General features: G+C 43.6%; 1 protein-coding gene across 1 annotated transcript in view; it reads left to right on the forward strand.

Moving 5' to 3' along the window:
- TMEM132D (transmembrane protein 132D) overlaps positions 1-21,040 on the forward strand; it is an 892,244-nt gene that overhangs the window by 172,333 nt on the left and 698,871 nt on the right. The gene's annotated exons all lie outside the window — the stretch shown is intronic.

Consider the following 21,040-nt stretch of genomic DNA (forward strand, 5'->3'; position numbering starts at 1 on the left):
TTGATCCAGTGGTATAACTGTACATTTGAAGCTCTGGCTTCACTTCTTTTAGATTGTCCCAGTTCTGTTCTTGGCTTGCTTCTTTCTCAGGATAGTGTGTCTCATGGCAGAAAAAAAATCACTGCATTGACCCCAGTCCTGAAGAGAAGTGAGCACATTAGTCCAGCCCTTGAGTACTGTATCTTGATGGTCACCCTGTTGGGATCCCTGCTGGCCATGGACTTACTTGTGTACTCATCACGGTCAGCAGGAAATGCAATAGTCTGATGACCTAGCCCAGGACGGCAAGTTCTTTTCTCGGGAAGGGATATTGACTCAGCCTCTAGAAACCTGTCATAGCTGCAAACCGAAGTTGTTGGAAGTTAAAACAGGACATGGAGAGACATGGGTGCTCAGGGTTGTCAGCCCACCTTCCCTAAAAAGCCCTAAGAAGCAGACCCCGAGACAAAGCTTGCATGCTGTCACTTTTCTGTGTGTTTGGGTGGGGCTGGGCAGTCCAACTGGGAGGATGAAAGTGGATCTATCTGCCAATTCTTTATTGACTCCCAAATATTAGTGGATGAAATGCACCTGCAATTCCAGATGTTATCAACTCTTCCAGGCGGATACTTGGGAAGGCAAATCCATGGTAGTGCTCCAGGTTACTTCACAGGTGGTGGGGGAAGCCATATTCTCCAGATTCATGTTGGGTGGTCCAGCCCTGGGGCTTTTCTTGGGATCTGGGCTCTGAGCACAGAGTTCAGGCTTGTAGATTCAATCTGAGGATCAGGGGAGAGGGTACATGTTTTTAACTGTTCATTTTATATTGGGATATAGCCAATTCGAAATGTTGTGCTAGTTTCGGGCGAACAGCAGAGAGACTTAGCCATACATATGTTGCTGTTGTTGTCCAGCCTCTAAGTCATGTCCAAGTGTTTTGACCTCATAGACTGTAGCCTGCCAGACTCCTCTGTCCATGGGATTTCCCAGGCAAGATTACCGGAGTGGGTTGCCATTTCCTTCTCCAGGGGATCTTCCTGACCCAGAGGTTGAACTCGCGTCTCCTGCTTTTGGCAGGTGAATTCTTTACCACTGAGCCACGTGGGAAGCCCTACATATATATATATGTATCCTTTCTCTCCCAAACTCCCCTCCCAGCCAGGATGCACATAGTATTGAGCAGAGCTCCTTGTGCTATACAGTAAGTCCTGTTTGCTATCCGTTTTAAATATAGTAGTATGTACGTGGCAATCCCAAACTCTAAATACCCCTTCTCCCCATCCTCCCCCCACCAACCATAAATTTGTTCTCTAAGTTTGGGAGTCTGTTTCTGTTTTGTAAAATAAGTTCATTTGTGTTATTTCTTTTTAGATTCCACATGTAAGGGATGTCATCTGATATTTAGGAAGAGGGTACATGTACCAGGCCTGTGTGGGGGGCAGCCAGCCCCATGCTGGACAGTGGGAGTGTCTGCTCCAGAATAAAGCTCTCTCCTCCTTCTAACATTACAGCAGACACATACCGGGAGCAAAACAATATTTAGATGTTACAGTTGGATCTGTCAGCCCATGTTTACTGAGTTATTCTTACCATTTATAAGGCACTTATCTCCTAATGGACTAAAAGAGTGAAGATACACAAGCCATAGGAAAATTAGTGTTTTCTAAATGCCTTCAATGTGCCTTGCACTATGCCAGATGCAATTAAATACACTTATACAAATGGGCTCAGGATGAGTGTGCTTATTTTGCTAAATCCCTGTATTTAAAGCTTGTATTCCTCCCCACTCCATAATCATAGCCACATCCATCATTTCTCTCAATGTGTCTTGATATCATGATGATCAAGATAAAGTCAATGACAAAAGCTTAATCCCCAGAGTGAATTTGGCTGCTTGATTATATGTTTTTACTATTTTAAATTTAATTTTGAAATTAAATATGGCTTATGAGTACTATTCATAGGACCAGTATTATAGGAAAATATAGACATAAAATTCACAATGTTATATTCAGATACAGCAACTATTGACATTTTGGTGAATATCTTTCCATTTTTCTATGCCTGTTTTTGAATTGTTATTTATCTGGAATCATGAACAGATTTATTTTCCATTTTATGTATGCACTTTGGCGTAGCTATTCATCAAGATAGGAGAGGTTTGGTTGCAGTAACTCATAAATTGTGACTGTTAGTAGTTTTCTACAACAAATGTATATTTCATCCTTATGCAAAGTCTCCTTTAAAGTTTCTGGTTGAAGCATCTCTCTTGAGAAACTCTTTCAAGTGTTGGCCAAGTATTTGGGTTGTTTGAGCCTTCTGGAACATATGGTTTCCAGGATCCATGTAAAAAGAGAAGAGAGAGTTGCATGTCCAGAAGGGAGTGATTTTTTTTCTAGTTGAAATTTTCATGGAAGAGCAGTTGACTTACATGTTATGTTAGCTTCTGCTGACAGCAAAGTGAGTCGCTTATACATTCATATACATACATATATATATTCTTGTTCATATTCTTCTCCATAATGGTTTATCACGGGATACTGAATATAGTTCCCTGTGCTATACAGTAGGACATTGTTGTTTACCCATCCTATGTGCAACATTTTACATCTGCTAACCCCAAACTCCCAATTCTCCCCTCTCCCAAACCCACTGCCCCCTTGGCAACCATAAGTCTGTTCTCTATGTATGTGAGTCTGTTTTTGTTTCCTAGACATACTGATTTGCATCATATTTTAGATTCCACATATAAGCAATCTCATATGATATTTGTCTTCCTCTTTCTAGCGTGCTGTGCTTAGTATGATAAGCTCTACACCCAGTCTTGCTGCTGCAAACGCATTTTATTCTTTTTTAATGGCTGAGTAGTATTCCACTGTATGTATGGACCACGTCTTTATCCATTCCTCTGTTGATGGACATTTAGGTTGCTATCTAGTCAAGGCAATGGTTTTTCCCGTGGTCATGTATGGATGTGAGAGTTGGACTGTGAAGAAGGCTGATCGCCGAAGAATCGATGCTTTTGAACTGTGGTGTTGGAGAAGACTCTTGAGAATCCCTTGTACCGCAAGGAGATCCAACCAGTCCATTCTAAGGGAGATCAGTCCTGGATGTTCATTGGAGGGACTGATGCTAAAGCTGAAACTGCAATACTTTGGCCACCTCATGCGACGAGTTGACTCACTGGAAAAGAGTCTGATGCTGGGAAAGGTTGGGGGCGGGAGGAGAAGGGAACGACGGAGAATGAGATGGCTGGATGGCATCACTGACTCTGTGGACATGAGTTTGAGTGAACTCCGGGAGTTGGTGATGGACAGGGAGGCCTGGCGTGCTGTGATTCATGGGGTCACGGAGAGTCGGACACGACTGAGCGACTGAACTGAACTGAACTGATGCCTTGGCTGTTGTAAATAGTGCTGCTATGAATGTTAGAGTGCATGCATTGTTTCAAATTAGAGTTGTGTTCAGATACATGCCTAGGGATGGGATTGTTGGGTCACATGGCAACTCTGTTTTTAGTTTAGTTTTTTATTTTCCAGGAACAAAAAGGCACCATTTTAAGGTCCAGGTTTAGAATTGGCTTAATTGCCTCTGTCCATTCCATGGACTAAATCTCAGACATGAGACCCCTCTCTGAATCTCAGGGTGGACTTCCTATGCATCCAGAGAGAGGAAATGTCATTGTCCAGAACCATATTTAATGGTCTCTGTCGAACCTGATTTTAGTGGTTTATCTGGTCTTCTCTCACTGGTTTATTTGCCTAAAAGTGACTTTGTGCCTGATGTTTCACTGTTGTCAGTGCTGTGTCAGTAACCATGGCGATACACATCAACTTTTGCTTATCTTTGATTTTTCCTTTTGGATAAATCCTTGCATGTAGGAGTGATAGAAATAATAACAGAAATTTAATTCCTGTGTGTGTCTGACTCTGTAATACTTAGATGCTCTCTCATTTAATGAGCAGGACGTTGTAATAATCTCAGTTTTGCAGATGAGTTGGTCCAGCCTTTGAGTTCTTGTCTCCTGAGGGCAAAGCTTCCTCTCTCTCTGCTGGTTCAAAGGGTCTTTGGACTTCAGAGCCAGTTTCTCTTCAGAAAGATTATATTAATTTACACTTTTTCACGGCATATAAAAACAACCAAAGGCCCAACTCCAACAAATGTTTTTCTTAAATTTTTTCCATAGAAATAGTCTCAGTGTGGGAACACGGCTCAGCAGCCAAGAAATGAAAGGAGTGCTGCAAGGTTGAGGTTTACAAGATTCACTGTCCTTCTAGAGATTCGGTTCATACTTCTATAAAATTAGTAGATCACCTTGGAAGATTTGAGGCTTGGAGTACTCAGAAATTCCAAAAATATGTCTTCTAAAAATCACACTTTAGAAAGTTCCAAGGCATGGAAGTTTCAATATTTTTAATTCTGGACCCTTCCAGAAAGTTCCAAGGCATTGAGATTCCAATATTTCTAGTTAGGGAGGCTTCCGGAAAACATTTAGGTTGGAAGGATTTTTAAATAAGTATAAATGCTGCCAAATGAATTAAATTTCATAACTGTTATTAGGGGAATTGGCACCACTTTGGATATATGTTATCATCATCATTCCCTCCCTCATTTATACAACAAATGTGTATATTATGGCTGTCTCTTGCCAGGCATTTAGATGTTCTGGAATTACAGAGGTGATTTAAAGAAGAGTAACTGCAAGGAGATCCAACCAGTCCATTCTAAAGGAGATCAATCCTGGGTGTTCATTGGAAGGACTGATGCTGAAGCTGAAACTCCAATGGCCACCTCATGTGACGAGTTGACTCACTGGAAAAGACTCTGATGCTGGGAAAGGTTGGGGGTGGGAGGAGAAGGGGACGACAGAGAATGAGATGGCTGGATGGCATCACCGACTCTGTGGACATGAGTTTGAGTGAACTCCGGGAGTTGGTGATGGACAGGGAGGCCTGGCATGCTGTGATTCATGGGGTCGCGGAGAGTCGGACACGACTGAGCGACTGAACTGAACTGAACTGAACTGAACCCCTCATGGGGTATTTATTCTAGTGTAGGAAGCAGAAACGAAGTCGCATTCCTAATTAATTTCTTTTTTAGTTATATACACATATATCTATTCTTTTTCAGATTATTTTTCCATTTAGGTTATTACACAGTACTGAGTCGAGTTCCCTGTGCTATATAGTAGGTCTTGTTGGTGACCTGTTTTATATATAGCGGAGAAGGCAATGGCAAGCCACTCCAGTACTCTTGCCTAGAAAATCCATGGATGGAGGAGCCTGGTAGGCTGCAGTCCGTGGGGTCGCTAAGGGTCGGACACGACTGAGCGACTTCACTTTCACTTTCACACATTGGAGAAGGAAATGGCAACCCACTCCGGTGTTCTTGCCTGGAGAATCCCAGGGACAGGGGAGCCTGGTGGGCTTCCGTCTCTGGGGTCACACAGAGTCGGACACTACTGAAGTGATTTGGCAGCAGCAGCAGCAGCAGTGCATATCTGTTAATCCCAAACTCCTAATTTTACCCTCTCCACTACCTTTCCCCTTGGGTAACCATAAGTTTGTTTTTAAAGCCTATCAGTCTGTTTCTATTTTGTAAATTAGTTCATTTTTTTTTTTAGATTCCACATACAAGCGATATCATATAGTATTTGTCTTTCTCTGGCTGATTTAGCTCCCTGAGAATAATAATCTCTAGGTTCATTCATGTTGCACCAAATGACATTATTATGTTCTTCTTTATGACTGAGTCATATTCTGTCACATTCCATTATGTACATTTACCACATCTCCTTTACCTACTCATCTGTCAGTGGACATTTAGGTTGCTTCCGTGGCTCTCTCTGTCTCTCTCTCTATATATATATATATTTGTATATTTGAATCACTTTGCTGTATAGCAGAAATTAACACAACATTGTCAATCAATTATACTTCAATAAAAATAATAAAGTGAAAAAAAGGAATAAAAATTTACACAAATTCAGCTATTTGAGCTCAGAAATAAAGAAATAGTTTAAATTAAGAAAAGCCCTTATGGGTAACACAGAGAGGGCAGGGGAGCAGGTGGTGAGAAGGACGGTTAGTAGGAGGCACAGGAAGTGCAGGGCAGGCACATCGTGGCTTTTTCCTAAGCTGTGGATACTGTTGCAAGCTTTTCAGCAAAGGTGAGGCATGATCATGCTTCCCTTAAAGAGAAACAAACAGGGACTTCCCTGGCAGTCCAGTGGTTAAGACTCTGTGCTTCCACCGCAGTGGGTGCAAATTCGATCCTTGGTTGCGGAACTCAATCCTACAAGCTGTAAGGTGTGGCCAAAATAAAAAAGGGAGAGAGAGAAACAATAGTTTGCTTTCATTGCATTGGAAGGCAATTTGGATTGGGGTGATGACAGTGGAGAGGAGTGGATGGATTTAAGGGAACTTGGCAAATGAATGACGTTGAGGTTGAAAGAAAAGAAAGTGACAAGGAGGTCTCCAAGATTCCCATTCTCTGCTTGGACAACAAACTTTGGCTAAGAAGCAGGTGGGGGCGGGAGCTGGCTGGCTTTGGACAAGTTGCATTTGGGATGCCAGTAAGACATTCAGAAGAAGCTGGTGAGTAGGCAGTTAGATACAAGGGTCTGAAGCTCACAGGCAGGATTTTGGCTGAGATTTTGAATTTTTGAGTCATTGGCATATAGATGGTATTCGAATCCACAGACATATAGTCAGAACAAACTAAACTGGCAACCTTTCAGCAATGACCCCTCTACCAAAGCATGAGATGAAAGGAGAAAAAGAAGACATCTCATAATGGATTATTCTTAATACCAAGATCATGTCTTCCCACAGGTGCTGTTAATTTTTGAGATAACAGCGGAATCTCCCTCCTGGAAAATGGGGGCTTCATTTAAAGCTCATTTTTAATGTGAAAACTTTAGAGAGCGTCTGATAAATGATAGGTTAAATAGCACATCTGGATAGTGGTCTACTTTTCCCTTGACTCTGACTTTGGCTTACATTCATTTTCATGATTATGGCAACCAAATTTTTGTGTGTGGTGTGAAAAGATGCCTGCACCCCAATATTCATAGCAGCCCTATTCACAATAGCCAAGGCATGGAAGCAATGTAAATGTCCATTGATGGAGGAACGGATAAAGAAGATGTGATACATGGATACAATGGAATACTGCTGCTGCTGCTAAGTCGCTTCAGTTGTGTCTGACTCTGTGCCACCCCATAGATGGCAGCTACCAGGCTCCGCTGTTCCTGGGATTCTGCAGGTAAGAACACTGCAGTGGGTTGCCAGTTCCTTCTCCAGTGCATGAAAGTGAAAAGTGAAAGTGAAGTTGCTCAGTTGTATCCGACTCTTAGCGACCCCATGGACTGCAGCTCCTCTGTCCATGGGATTCTCCAGGCAAGAGTACTGGAGTGGGGTCAATGGAATACTACTTAGCCGTTAAAAAGACCATAGTAATGCCATTTGCAGCAACACAGATGGACCTAGACATTATCATACTAAGTGAAATAAGTCAGAAAGAGAAGGGCAAATATCATATGATATCACTTTTATGTAGAATCTAAAAAAATGATACAAATGAACTAATTTATACAATAGAAACAGACTCACAGACTTCAAAACAAAGTTAAGCTTACCAAAGGGGAAAGATGGGGAGGAGGGATAAATTGGTAATTTGAGATGAACGATACACACTGCTATATATAAAATGGATTAATAACTAGGACCTACCATATAGCACAGGGAAACTGTCTCAATATTGTGTAATAACAGGCGTGGGAAAAGAACCTGAAAAAGAATGGATATATTTATATGTATAACTGAATCACGTAGGTGTACACCTGAAACTAACACAGCATTGTAAATCAACTATGAAGTAAACATTAATATGATATATGAAATAAATAGGGGCTTCCATGGTGGCTCAGAGGTTCAAGCGTCTGCCTGCAATGTGGGAGACCTGGGTTCGATCCCTGGGTTGGGAAGATCCCTTGGAGAAGGAAATGGCAACCCACTCCAGTGTTCTTGCAAATTAAATTGAAAGAATAAAATGAATCTGCCCCCTAAAAATAATTCTTGTGTGTGTGGAATCCACATGTCTGTTACAATAAAGACCTAGTGTCTTTTAAGTAGTAGCCATCAGTTGGGAAAGGGACGAGGGGAGGATGAGAGGATGAGGGAGAGATGGCTGGAGAGGGTGAGGGTCAGTGGTGTGTACTGAGGAAGGGAAGAGCCGTGTCCAGAAGGAGGCAGAGGGTGGCATGCTGACTATTGACGGTGGAACTCTGAACCTCGTGCTGGACAGCTGGGTGAGTCATAAACTCGATTTGAATTATTCTAGCACTGTGTAACATCATTCCTTAGAACACTTGTTCTTTTTCTGTTTTCTTTTTGAATTTTTATTTTTAATGGTGGTAAAATATGCATTGCATAACATTTACCATTTCAAGCCTTTTAAAAAAACATTGGGGTATAGTTGCTTTACAAGGCGGTATTGGTTTCTGCTGTACAGTGAAGTGAATCAACTATATGTCCACATATATCTCCTCCCTCTTGGACTTCCCTCTCACCTTCCCACTCTACCCCAACCCTCTAGGTCGCCACTGAGCACCGAGCTGAACTCCCTGTGCTATACAGCAGCTTCCCACTAGATATCTGTTTTATGCACACTAGTGTATATATGTCAGTCCTAATCTCCAAGTTCATCTCACCCACCTCTTTCCACAGTGTGTCCACAAGACTTTTTTTCTATTCCTGCCCTGCAAATAGGTTCATCTGTACTGTTTTTCTAGATTCCATATACATGTGTTAATATACGATATTTGGTTTTTTCTTTCTGACTCATTTCACTGTGCCTGACAGACACATCTGTCCATTGTGTGTGTGCTCAGTTGTATTCGACTCTTTGTGACCCTAAGGACTGTAAACCACCAGGCTCTTCTGTCCATGGGATTTTCCAGGCAAGAAGACTAGAGTGGGGCTAAGATCCTAGGTGGCCTAGAGGTAAAGAACCCACCCGCCAATGCAGGAGATGTGAAAGACTTGGGTTCAATCCCTGGGTTGGAAAGATCGCCTGGAGAAGGAAATGGCAACCTGCTCCAGTGTTCTTGCCTGGGAAATCTCATGGACAGAGGAACCTGGTGGGCTACAGTCCATGGGGTTGCAAAGAGTTGGACACAACTGAGCACACACACACAAGGTCCTCCCAGTTGTGCAGCATGGCCAAAAAAATAAAATATGCATGAACATGTGTCAGCTATAACATGAGCGTGATACCTTTCGTTCATTAATGAGGGGACTGGATAGGTGGCAAGGTTTTCTTTCAGGACCTTTGGAGGTCAATTTTGAAAAGCTGGATATTTATAGATAACTTGATAAAGGGATGTTATATCGAGCTACTGAGTTAGCTTCAAGGAGGGTTTATGCCCTACAGGGAAAATAAGCTGTAACCCCAAGTAATATATAGCTTCAGTGTATACAGACACCAAACCAGTAGTAAATAGCCAAGCCAAACATAGGTGCTTCCTTCTAGAAAATTAAACAGCCCTCAGGTGAGTCTGTTAACCAATAATAATGGAAGGACAGAAGTCATACTCTTGTCCTGTTTCCAGGTTTTGGACAATATTTCTTTTTAAAGAAAACAGAATTTATTTTTTTGACTGTGCTAGGTCTTATTTGCAGCATGTGGGATCTTGTTCCCTGACTAGGGATTTAACCCAGGTCCCCTGCTTTGGGAGTACAGAGTCTTAGCCACAGGACCACCAGGGAAGTCCCTGGACAGTTAACAGAAGTGTCATTGTTATCGGAAAATGCCCATATGTCTCTGTGTTGTCCTGCTGAAAAATGTGGCAGATTTCCTAAACCCATTTCTGCTCTGTTTACTCAAGATATCAGAAAATGCCTCCAGTCCCTGTGGAAGTGTTAAGTTGGAATGTTTCTCGATTTTAAGTGCTTGGTCTTCGTCTAGATGATAGGCTACTAAAGGCAGAATTGCTGTCTCTTTAGTCTTTATGTTCATCCTGCTCCCTTTAATAGAGGTGATTTTTCAGGCTACTTCACCAAATGTAGAAGCGCTGCGGTATATGTAATCCTTGAAGATTTTCTGGCCTCCTCTTTTTTTCCCCTTGGGTGGGATCTGAGTCCCAGGTCATGGGGCTTCAGCTAGATGCACATTATCTCAGCTGGATTTCAGCCCTTTGCACTTCTGCATCCATAGTCGCATCCTCTGAGAACATCATCTCTGTGTTTGCTGTCTGGCTGACTGGTCCAGATGTCATTGTACCATAGTGTCCCTTCATCTAGACTCGTTATTCCAGCAGAGCATGAACCCCTTGGGACTAGCTCTCCTGTTCTTCTTTGGGGTCAAACAGACTGTTAGTGGTGTTGCTTCAGTTTCCCAAACATCCTTACTTAACAGCTGTTTGTCTTAGTTCTTTGGTTTTCTTGCCATGGAAGAGTAGGGAAGTCTGGTAGGTTTGGATGGCCAAGATTTTCCATGGAAATTTAAGGCACAGATGGCTTCTGCCGAGAGATCTTCCAATATATTTGGAGCGGGGTGAGATTCTATCTCACCTCACTCCACCTGTCCTTTGAGGCAATTCTGAACAGCAGGCAGAGTCAAATACCATTCCATTGAATCCCTTCCCAACGTATATTTCCTTCTTCTTTGCTTCATATCCGTTTCCCTTCCTTGAATCAGAAAATTATCCTCTAAGTGTTTGAATGAAGGACCAATTCTTCAAAATCTATTGTACAGGGCTGGGTTGACCTTAGTTTCTCACACTCAAAAGCTAAGGTTTTGCTTTTATTCATTGCATTTATGCTACAAGTGAATAGGGAATTTGTGGCCTGGTAGTATCAGGATTTGATAGAGTGTGGGGTGGGGGGAGGGAGGCACCAAGGGAAAGAATAAAATAAAATGTTGTGACAAAGATGAGAAAAGAATTATAGGGAGGGATGTATCAAGTAGTAATCAAAAATATTTTTCCACTACACTTACCAGAGTGCCTCGCACCAGTGGAGAGTTATATATATAGTCATCAAGTGAACAAATGTGCCTTATGTAACAGAAAACACGCAGGAAATGGGCTTCTTTAATTTCCTTTTGTTGAAATTGATGAATTCTAAGTGTGTCATTTCCAGTACTTGCTGAACATCGTGTGATTGTGTATGAGTGTGTATGTCTTTTTTCAATTAACTTGTCAGTCTGCCCTTATTTTTCAGGGAAAGAAAGCATTTCAAATTATTCTAAATTGTTTAAATAAATGTGCTTACTGATTTGTGAAAATCCAGGATTTGGTCTGCTGTGTTTTTACCGGAATCTCTTTGTAATTTGGAGGACATTTGGAAGGCCTATATAAAAAAAATAATTCTTTCTTTAAATCAATTGGATGAAGTTTAGGGGAAAAGATTCTTTCTGATTTCTTTCAGATCTGAATAATGCAAGAGCTATTGGCTTTAAAGGACTTTATATATTGCATTGTGTTTTGTGAATTTTTCGATATTACAGTGCTTTTGGCACTTTTCAGACAAGAGCAATGATGATGAGAAAGGATGCCTGTGGGGTGTTCAGTCTGCGGTTGGGAGCGGGCCCTGATGTTAGTGTGAGGTGCAAATCAAAGGAAATTTGGAAGCATCGTATCCTTGAGTTCTGAGGATGGCTGCACTGATAGAAATGTTTCCAGTAAATCTGGATTTACAGAGAAGCCTCTGTTTAAATAACCATCTCTAGGTTTTTTAGAGAGAAGTTTCACTACTGCTTGCCTTGAGCAAACCTTCATCAAGAACAAGAAACCGTGGGATTTCCCTGGCAGTCCAGTGGTTGAGACTCTGTACTTCCACCCCAGGGGTCATGGGTTCAATCCCTGGTCAGGAAACTAGGATCCCACATGCTGTGCATTACAGCTTATACATATATGCATATATATGGATTTCTTAGGTTACTCAGTAGTAAAAGAATCTGCCTGCCAATGCAAGAGACACAGGGTCAGGAGGATCTCTTGGAGTAGGAAATGGTACCCCACCCCAGTATTCTTGCCTAGAAAATTTCATGGAGAGGAGCCTGGTGGGCTGGTGGCAAAGAGTCAGACACAACTGGACATGCACACACAACAACTATACGTGAAATAAAAGATTACTTTATAAAAAAAGAACAAGGAGCCACACCCTCGGGTCCTGAAAGTTAAGTGATAACAGACAGGTTGATGGAGATCTGTGGCTATTGCCTGTCCAGCATGCACACTCCGTTCATCCAACAACCTCCGACTAGTTGCTTTGGGTACCATACTGTCTCCTTCAGATACAGGCTTGGTGGAATTATTAAGACACCTCACCTCTCCTGGCCGGGGCAGCTAGTCTTGCCACCACTGGACCAGTAAGACATTATTTCCCAGTGGAGTGACAGAAAAACACCCAGAGGTGGTAGGGGTTTATTTTTTCGAAACTGGGGCATCTTGGACATGATTTCTTTGGTTCTCACGCCTGAATCTCCAAAGCTGCTCAGGGCTCTGTCCTTTCCAGGTTGAGTTTTGTTTCCGTGACTGCTGTTCTGAGACCAGATACAAGGAGACTGTGTTGGGGTGGCACTTGTTCCCACCCCAGCTGGATGTCCTGCAGTTCACCTCAGTTCTGACCCTATCTACCAGGGGACAGCATCAGACCTCAGAGGTTAAAGGCTCAGTCGCACAAAATGGCCCCACCCTAGGTCATCTGTGCTTGTGACCGACTGGCTATAGATTGTAGGTTCCAGTGACACTCTTCCTCCTTGGGCTCAATTAATTTTCTGGAGCCACTCATGGAATCCAGAGAGACATTTTGCTCATAGATTACTGGTTTATTATAAAAGGCTGTAACTCAGGAACAGATATATTGAAGAGCACAGAGCAAGAATGAGGGAAGGGCACCGAGCTCTTCAAGCACCATGATGCCCAAACTTCCAAGTGATCATCAACCCCAAAGTTCTCCCAATCTAGTCCTCTTGGATTTATTTTATTTAATTTTTTAAAAAATTTTGTATTGAAGTATAGCTGATTAACAATGTTGTGATAGTTTCAGGTGAACAGTGAAGGGACTCAGATGTACATATGTATATATCTTGGGTTTTTATGGAGGCTTCATTCCCCATGGACAGACGAGCCTGGTGGGCTACAGTCCATGGGGTCACAAAGAGTCGGACACAACCGAGTGACTAAGCACAGCGTACAGCACACATTACATAGACATGCCTGTGTGCTCAGTTGCTCCAGTCACATCTGATTCTTTATGATCCCGTGGACTGTAGCCCACCAGGCGCCTCTGTCCATGGGATTTTCCAGGCAAGAACACTGGAATGGATTACCATGCCCTCCTCCAGGGGAGCTTCCAAACCTTGGGGATCAAACCCATGTCTCCTGGATCTCCTGCACTGCAATCAGATTCTTTACCACTAAGGCACCAGGGAAGCTCCATTACATAGGCACAATTGATTAAATTATTGACCACTGATGACTGATTGAACTTCCAACCTCTCTCCCTTCCCTGCAGTCAGGGTTGGGTAGGGGATGCTAGGGAGACGGAAAGCCCCAATCCTCCAATCAGATAGTTGGCTCCACTGGCAACCAGCCTCCACCCTTAGATGTGGTCCCAAAGTCATCTCGTTAATATATCAACAAGATACCTTTCACCTCTTCTAACAGTAAATTCCAGGAGTTTTAGAAGCTTTATGCCAGAAATGGAGAGAAAGGCCAAATGTGTATTTATTCTTATAAATAACAATATAACATTGACCAACCCCAGGAGTCTTTCAAATCTCTCTGATTTGCAGGTTAGGTACTCTCCTGCTCCTGCTTACAGCCGGAGTGTCCCGAGTTTTGTTTTAAATTAGCCAGAACCTCTAGATGCAATATTAGAGAGGCTTGACGTTTCCAAATAGTGTCAAAGGGTAATTTGATAGAGCTTATCTGGCCACAGAGAGTTTAAAGTTTATTTTTCCCAATGTTCTGAGGCGCGAAAGTTTGATTTGCTGGATCTTCCTTCAGAAATTCCTGCTGTCAAGATATCCACAGTCTTTTCTTGGGATGTAAGAGGGCAGAATATGAGGAGCCACTGGACCTAAGTCTCGCTTCCTTGGTATTTGTTACATTTGTGTGTGTGTGTGTAGGACTGTAACATTGTAAACTTAAGCATTTAAAACATAGTAAACTTTTAACCCCCCTTTTAATATTTAAGAAATACTGAATGGCATCAGGTCCCATCACTTCATGGGAAATAGATGGGGAAACAGTGGAAACAGTCTCAGACTTTATTTTTCTGGGCTCCAAAATCACTGCGGATGCTGATTGCAGCCATGAAATTAAAAGACGCTTACTCCTTGGAAGGAAAGTTATGACCAACCTAGATAGCATATTAAAAAGCAGAGACATTACTTTGCCAACCAAAGTCCGTCTAGTCAAGGCTATGGTTTTTCCCGTGGCATGTATGGATGTGAGAGTTGGACTATGAAGAAAGCTGAGTACCGAAAAATTGATGGTTTTGAACTGTGGTGCTGGAGAAGACTCTTGAGAGTCCCTTGGACTGCAAGGAGATCCAACCAGTCCATTCTAAAGGAGATCAATCCTGGGTGTTCATTGGAAGGACTGATGCTAAAGCTGAAGCTGCAATACTTTGGCCACCTCATGCGTCGAGTTGACTCACTGGAAAAGAGCCTGATGCTGGGAGGGATTGGGGGCAGGAGGAGAGGGGACAACAGAGAATGAGATGGCTGGATGGTGTCACCGACTCGATGGACATGAGTTTGAGTGAACTCCGGGAGTTGGTGATGGACAGGGAGGCCTGGAGTGCTGTGATTCATGGGGTCGCAAAGAGTCGGACACGACTGAGCGACTGAACTGAACTGAAGTCATCTGTTTTTTTTCCCCCCCCATACCTGAGAAGGTGGACTCTAATCCACTTAAAAAAATCTTAGCAGGAATGTCATAAGGGGGTGGCACAGGGACAGAGCAGTTGTAAATTGATGTTTCTCTCCTCATCATTTTAAAGAATTAGGATTCTATCAAGCAAATAATAATTGAAGTTTGGTGATGCATCATGCACGATTAATGAATGAATTAGTCTCTGATGAGATTGGTTTTAATTAAGATCACAGGGCTGAGCGAGGAAAGCAAAGTGAGAGTGAAATTGTACTGAGACAAGTTTTCTGTCCAGCAAATCTGTTTGGAAGTGCCCTTAAGGTTTCTTAGGGAAACGCATCAACACGATACAAAATTGTTGCAGGAAGCGGGGGGACGCCGCCCTCCCAGGGCCCAAGAGTGGGCTGTTGTCTAACACTCGGAAATGAGTTGTCTGAGGAGACACTTGTGCTCACAGAGCAAGAGACTTTATTGGGAAGGCGCGCCTGGGCTGAGAGCAGCAGGGTGAGGGAGCCCAGGAGGACTGCTCTGCCACATGGCTCACAGGCTTGGGTTTTATGGAGATAGAGTTAGTTTCTAGGTTGTCTCTGGCCCATCACTGTGGCTCAGGATCCTTCCTCGTGGTGTACACATCACTCAGCCAAGGTGATTCCAGTAAGGAGGATTCTGGGAGGTTGGTAAGACATGTGGCATCTCCTTTTGACCTTTCCCGAATCCTTCTGGTTGGCGGTGGCTTGTTAGTTGCATATTCCTTACCAGGACCTCCTTTTGTAAAATAACTCATGAAAGTGGTTACTGTGGTGCGTGTGTAGGGAGAGTGGTTTCAGCCAGCGTTTCCCCTAACAAAATCATCACCCTGTTTCTACTGAAGTTGCAAATCCTGTTCAATAGATGCAGATGTAGTCTTGTTAGACTGTCTGCATATAATGCAGAAACAAACAAGCAGTTCTGTGTGTGTGAGTGATAACGGCCTTGGCAAATGACTTGCAACCAGCATTTAAAAGGCAGGGCCCTGAATCCATGCCTACAAGGAAGTTGATGAGTGCAGGGCGCCTGGGAAAGGCAGGAAGTGATGGGACCCGTGAAGGATGGGGGAATGTGCCCATGAGAGTAGCGGGTGTTCAATCCTGGCTGAGTGGGAACGGGGCCCCGACACGATTTCTAAACTTGAAACTCTTGGTTTTGGAAAGTTAACCAGGAAATATCCAGATGGCCAACGGGTACGTGAAAAGATGCTCAGCATCATTCATCCTAACAGAAATGCAAATCAGAACCATAGGGAGATGCTTTGGACTCAGTTGTATTTTGAAACATCATTTCAACAGGCAGAGAGAGCCGCTGTTGCTCCCTGCCTCTTTTGATTTACAAGCTTCTATTTTGTTGCTGAAGTAAGCTCAACATTCAAAAAATGAAGATCATGGCATCCGGTCCCATCACTTCATGGTAAATAGATTGGGAAACAATGGAAACAGTGATAGACTTTATTTTCTGGGTCTCCAAAATCACTGCAGATGGTGACTGCAGCCATGAAATTAAAAGATGCTTGCTCCATGGAAGAAAGCTATGACCAACCTAGACTGCATATTAAAAAGCAGAGACATTATTTTGCCAACAGAGGTTCGTCTAGTTAGAGCTGTGTTTTTTCCAGTAGTTATGTATGGATGTGAGAGTTGGACCATAAAGAAAAGCTGAGCGCCAAAGAATTGATGCTTTTGAACTGTGGTGTTGAAGAAGACTCTTGAGAGTCCCTTGGGCTGCAAGGAGATCCAACCAGTCCATCCTAAAGGAAATCAGTCCTGAATATTCATTGGAAGGGCTGATGCTGAAGCTCCAGTACTTTGGCCACCTGATGCAAAGAACTGACTCCTTGGAAAAGACCCTGATGCTGGGAAAGATTGACGGTGGGAGGAGAAGGGGGTGACTGAGGATGAAATGTTTGGATGACATCACTGGCTTGATGGACATGAGCTTGAGCAGGCTCCGGGAGTTGGTAGTGGATGGGGAAGACTGGCGTGCTGCAGTCCATGGGGTCGCAAAGAGTCAGACATCACTGAGCCACTGACTCAGTTCTCAGCCACTGAGAACTGACTGACTGAGACCAAGAGTGTTTGAGGGCCCTGACCGAGGGAAGGATAGGGCTCTGTCCACAAAGCTGAGGAGGCTGTAGGAGAAGCAGGTTCCAGAATGGGGTGACCAGGTGTTCCTGAAGCTCCCCAGACCATGTGTCTCTCCTACACTATACAGGGGCTCTTTAGAGTATAAAGCATTTTGCCCTCATTACCTCATCATCAGCCTTGGGAGGCCTTCAGTAAAGGATTACATAGATGATGAAACCTCTTTCCTCCCGGCAAAAATGGCTTGTGTGTATACATGAGAAACAGTGTTTCTTGATTGAGAGAGAAGAAAATAGAACATTCTTTGTTCAATATTGCAAAGCACTCCAGCCCACTGCCCGCCCCCATGCTTTAGGGTTCTTTTCAAGCCCTGAGTTCTCCTTAATGTGTTTTGAGCCCAAAGTTGTTGTCCCTGCTCAGTTGCGCAGTTATATCTGACTCTTTGTGACCCCACAGACTGCAGCACACCAGGCCTCCCTGTCCCTCACTATCTCCCGAAGTTTGCCCAAGTTCGTGTCCATTGAGGCAGGGATGCCATCCAACCATCTCATCTGCCCTCTTCTCCTTTTGCCTTCAATCTTTCCCAGGATCAGGGTCTTTTCCAATGAGTCAGCTGTGAGCCCAATGACATCTTCCTATATCCAGTTTCACTACATTGGTACAGGTTGATGCCATCTTTCTTCCTTGTTCTTGTCCACATGGATCCACCCCAATTCTGCTTCTGGCTCCTTGCAAGCCATTCCCCTCCCAGCAGCAGGAGTGATTTTCAGGGCACATGAAATCAAATCTCTCTCCCGTTTATTTATTTAGGTACATTGGGTCTTCATTGTGACTTACGGGCTTTGGATTGTGTGAGCTCAGTAGCTGGCACATGTGGCTTAGTTGCTATGCAGCATGTGGGATCTTATTTCCCTGACCAGGGACCAAACCCATATCCCCTGTATTGCAAGGTGGATTCTTGAGCTCTGGTCCACCAGGGAAGACTCTCTCTTGAGTGTCATCTCCAGAAGTCATCCTTTGATGACTTCATTGTGGTCAAGAGAAGATGCAGGTTCTTGACCTGCAAGGTTGTGCACGAGCTGGTATCAGCCTTCGTCCCTGTGCTCCAGTCATCTGGCTTCCCTGATTGGATTCTTGAAACCTCTTGTTTCACCAAAGCCCTTGTAAGTGTCCCTCCTATACCTGAAAGAGTTGATTCGTTGGCTTCTTTTCATTCATCTGTGGATGTTGTTCTCAGTCTTGGAAAGCTCGCTCCTTGGCCTCACTCGCCCCTCTGGGGCAAGTCCCTGACTGACGGGCATGCCCCCTATAAGCTCTGCCCACCCCTGGCCCTCCTGAGTGTCCACAGCATCCTTACTCAGTGGGGCTGGGTAGGTCTGTTTGGAGGTGGGGAAGAATGGTTTATGGGCTAAAAGAGAGAATCAGAGACCTTCACTCTACACACATGAGTAGTTTCCATCATCCTTACCTTTGAAAGTCACCCCTCAAGCTCATTAATTTGCTTCCTGTTTTGTTTTTTTTTAGCATATGTCATATTGAGCGTGTACCATGTTCGGTGTGTTCTGTGTCCTGAGGGACCTGCAGGCAGGAGCAGCGCAGCTGCTGTTCTTTATGATGATACTAATAGCTGGCATTTGCCAGCTGTCATTCACACGCCAGAACCGACTGTAAGCCCCGGACACAGACCTTAACTCACATGGTTTCATCTTGCCACTGTTAGGATCTCCAGTTTTAAATGAAGAAGAAGCAATTAGATTAGTGAGAGAGCTCTAGAGAGCTGGATCCATGCAGTCTGGGCTCCACCTCCTAGCTTAGAGCAGCAGAACCAGAAGATGCTGGGGAATGGGTGGAGTGAGAGGACCATCCAGGTGGGCTGGTTGTGAGAAGGTGACAACCACCACATGGCCTGGAAGACATCCCCAGATCCCTGGGCAGGACCATCTGGGGTCTTGGAAGAATGACCAGATCTGTGTTTGTGGATGTCTATAAATAGATAGACATCCACTTGTCTGTCTGTCTGTCTCTACATATGTCCATCCATCTGTCCATCTATCATCTATATATTTTTTTTTGGCCACACCTTGCAGCATGCAGGATCTCAGCTTCTCAACCAGGGGTTGAACGCATGCCCCATGTAGTGGAAGCACCGAGTCTTTACCAGTGTAGCTCCAGGGAAACGTATCTGTCAATCCAGCCATCTGTGCATCTAACTATCATCTATATCTCTGCATTTGCATCCATCCATCCATCATCTATGTGTGTATGTATATATGTATCTATCTGACTTCCCTGGTGGCTCAGTGGTAAAGAATCCACTTTCAGTGGCAGGAGACGTGGGTTCAATTCCTGGGTCAGGAAGATCCCCTGCAAAAGGAAATGGTAATCCACTCAAGTATTCTTGCTGGGAAATCCCATGGGCAGAGGAACCTGGTGGGCTACAGTCCATGGGTTTGCCAAAGAGTGTGACTCAGGGACTAAACGACAACTCAGGGACTAAACAGTAGCAATGTATCTGTCTGTCTGTCAGTCATCCATCTGTAAGCATCACTGTTGCAAGGAAGTTGTCTAAAGATAAGCAAATGCTATGATAGAGCTTTGCTTACTCAACACTTTCAGCCAGTTCTGTTTGGTTTTGAAGGTGGTGTTATGTAGATGAATCCAACTTCCCTGTCTAGATGCCATTGCATGTTTCCCCCTAGGTCTTTATGAGTATCCAGTTTGGGGATTTCCTCCTCACTGGGGTCTGCTCAGGGTGGGACCAGGGTGAGCCCAATACAGTGCCCTGGCACTGAGTCCAGCTCTTGAAGTCCAGGGATTGTGCTGGGCAGTCGAGGCCTCCTTGTGTTTTGAACCTGGACCCTCCACTTGTCTCACCCTAGCTCAGCTCTTAAAGCCGGGAGCGCTTTTAGACATTGGGATATATGCAAGGCTGCAAATACGTAATCTCTACATTTAGCACTGCAGTTTCCAATTACCCACAGACATATATATTTGTCACAGGCTTCATTTCAGCCTGTCTCTTTCTGCGGGCTATATAAAATCTCCCTCCCCACCCACTTTTATTCATTAAATAGGAATCATCTAGGCACATGAAATCCTGGAGTAGAATCTTGAAATGTAACAATAATAGTTTCAGCACAGAGCTGAGGAAAGTACATCCCCGAGCTATCCTAACTTTGTAGAATTTGCAGTATTAAACAGTGAAAATTGACATTCAATAGAATAGTAATAGTTAACATTTATTTTGTGCTTGATATATGCTGGGTATTGTTTGAAGGATATATCGTGTGCTTTATTTTGTGCTTAATATGTGCTGGGCATTGTTTGAAGAATGTACCATGTGCTAAGTTGCTTAGTCGTGCCTGACTCTTTGCGACCCTGTGGACCAAAGCCCACCAGGCTCCTCTATCCATGGGATTCTCCAGGAAAGATTACTGGAATGGTTTGCCATGCCTTTCTAAAGGGGATCTTCCTGACCCAGGGATTGAGCCCATGTCTCTTATATCTCTTGCATTGGCAGGTGGATTCTTTACCACTAACGCCACCAGTAATCTTTAAAATAACCTATTGGCTAGCAACTGCTATTACCCCCATTGCACAGATGAGGAAGATGATTTTCTTTAATTGAGGTCTAGTTGATGTACAATGTTGGGTTAGTTTGAGGTGTGCAGCAATGTGATTCAGTCTTATATATGTGTATGTTGTTGTAGTTCAGTCACTAAGTCATGTCCAACTCTTTGCGACCCAGTGGATTGCAGCATGCCAGGCTTCCCTGTCCTCCACTATCTTCCCGAGTTTGTTCAATATATATATTGAGTTTGTATGTATATATGTGTGTGTGTGTGTGTATATATATATATATTCTTTTTCAGATTCTGTTTTTCGCCATAGGTTATTGAAACATATTGAGTATAGTTCCCTGTGCTATACAGTAGAACCTTGTTGTTCATCTATTTTTATACCTCTCCATCCCAAACTCCTAATTTACTCACCCTATCGCCTTTCCCCTTTGTTTACCCATAAGTTTGTTTTCTATGTCTGTGGATCTGTCTCTCTTTTG

This window comes from Moschus berezovskii, chromosome 19 (assembly GCF_049115385.1).
Source record: "Moschus berezovskii isolate FMDL1 chromosome 19, NW_MosBer_1.0, whole genome shotgun sequence".
NCBI classification, from domain to species: domain Eukaryota; kingdom Metazoa; phylum Chordata; class Mammalia; order Artiodactyla; family Moschidae; genus Moschus; species Moschus berezovskii.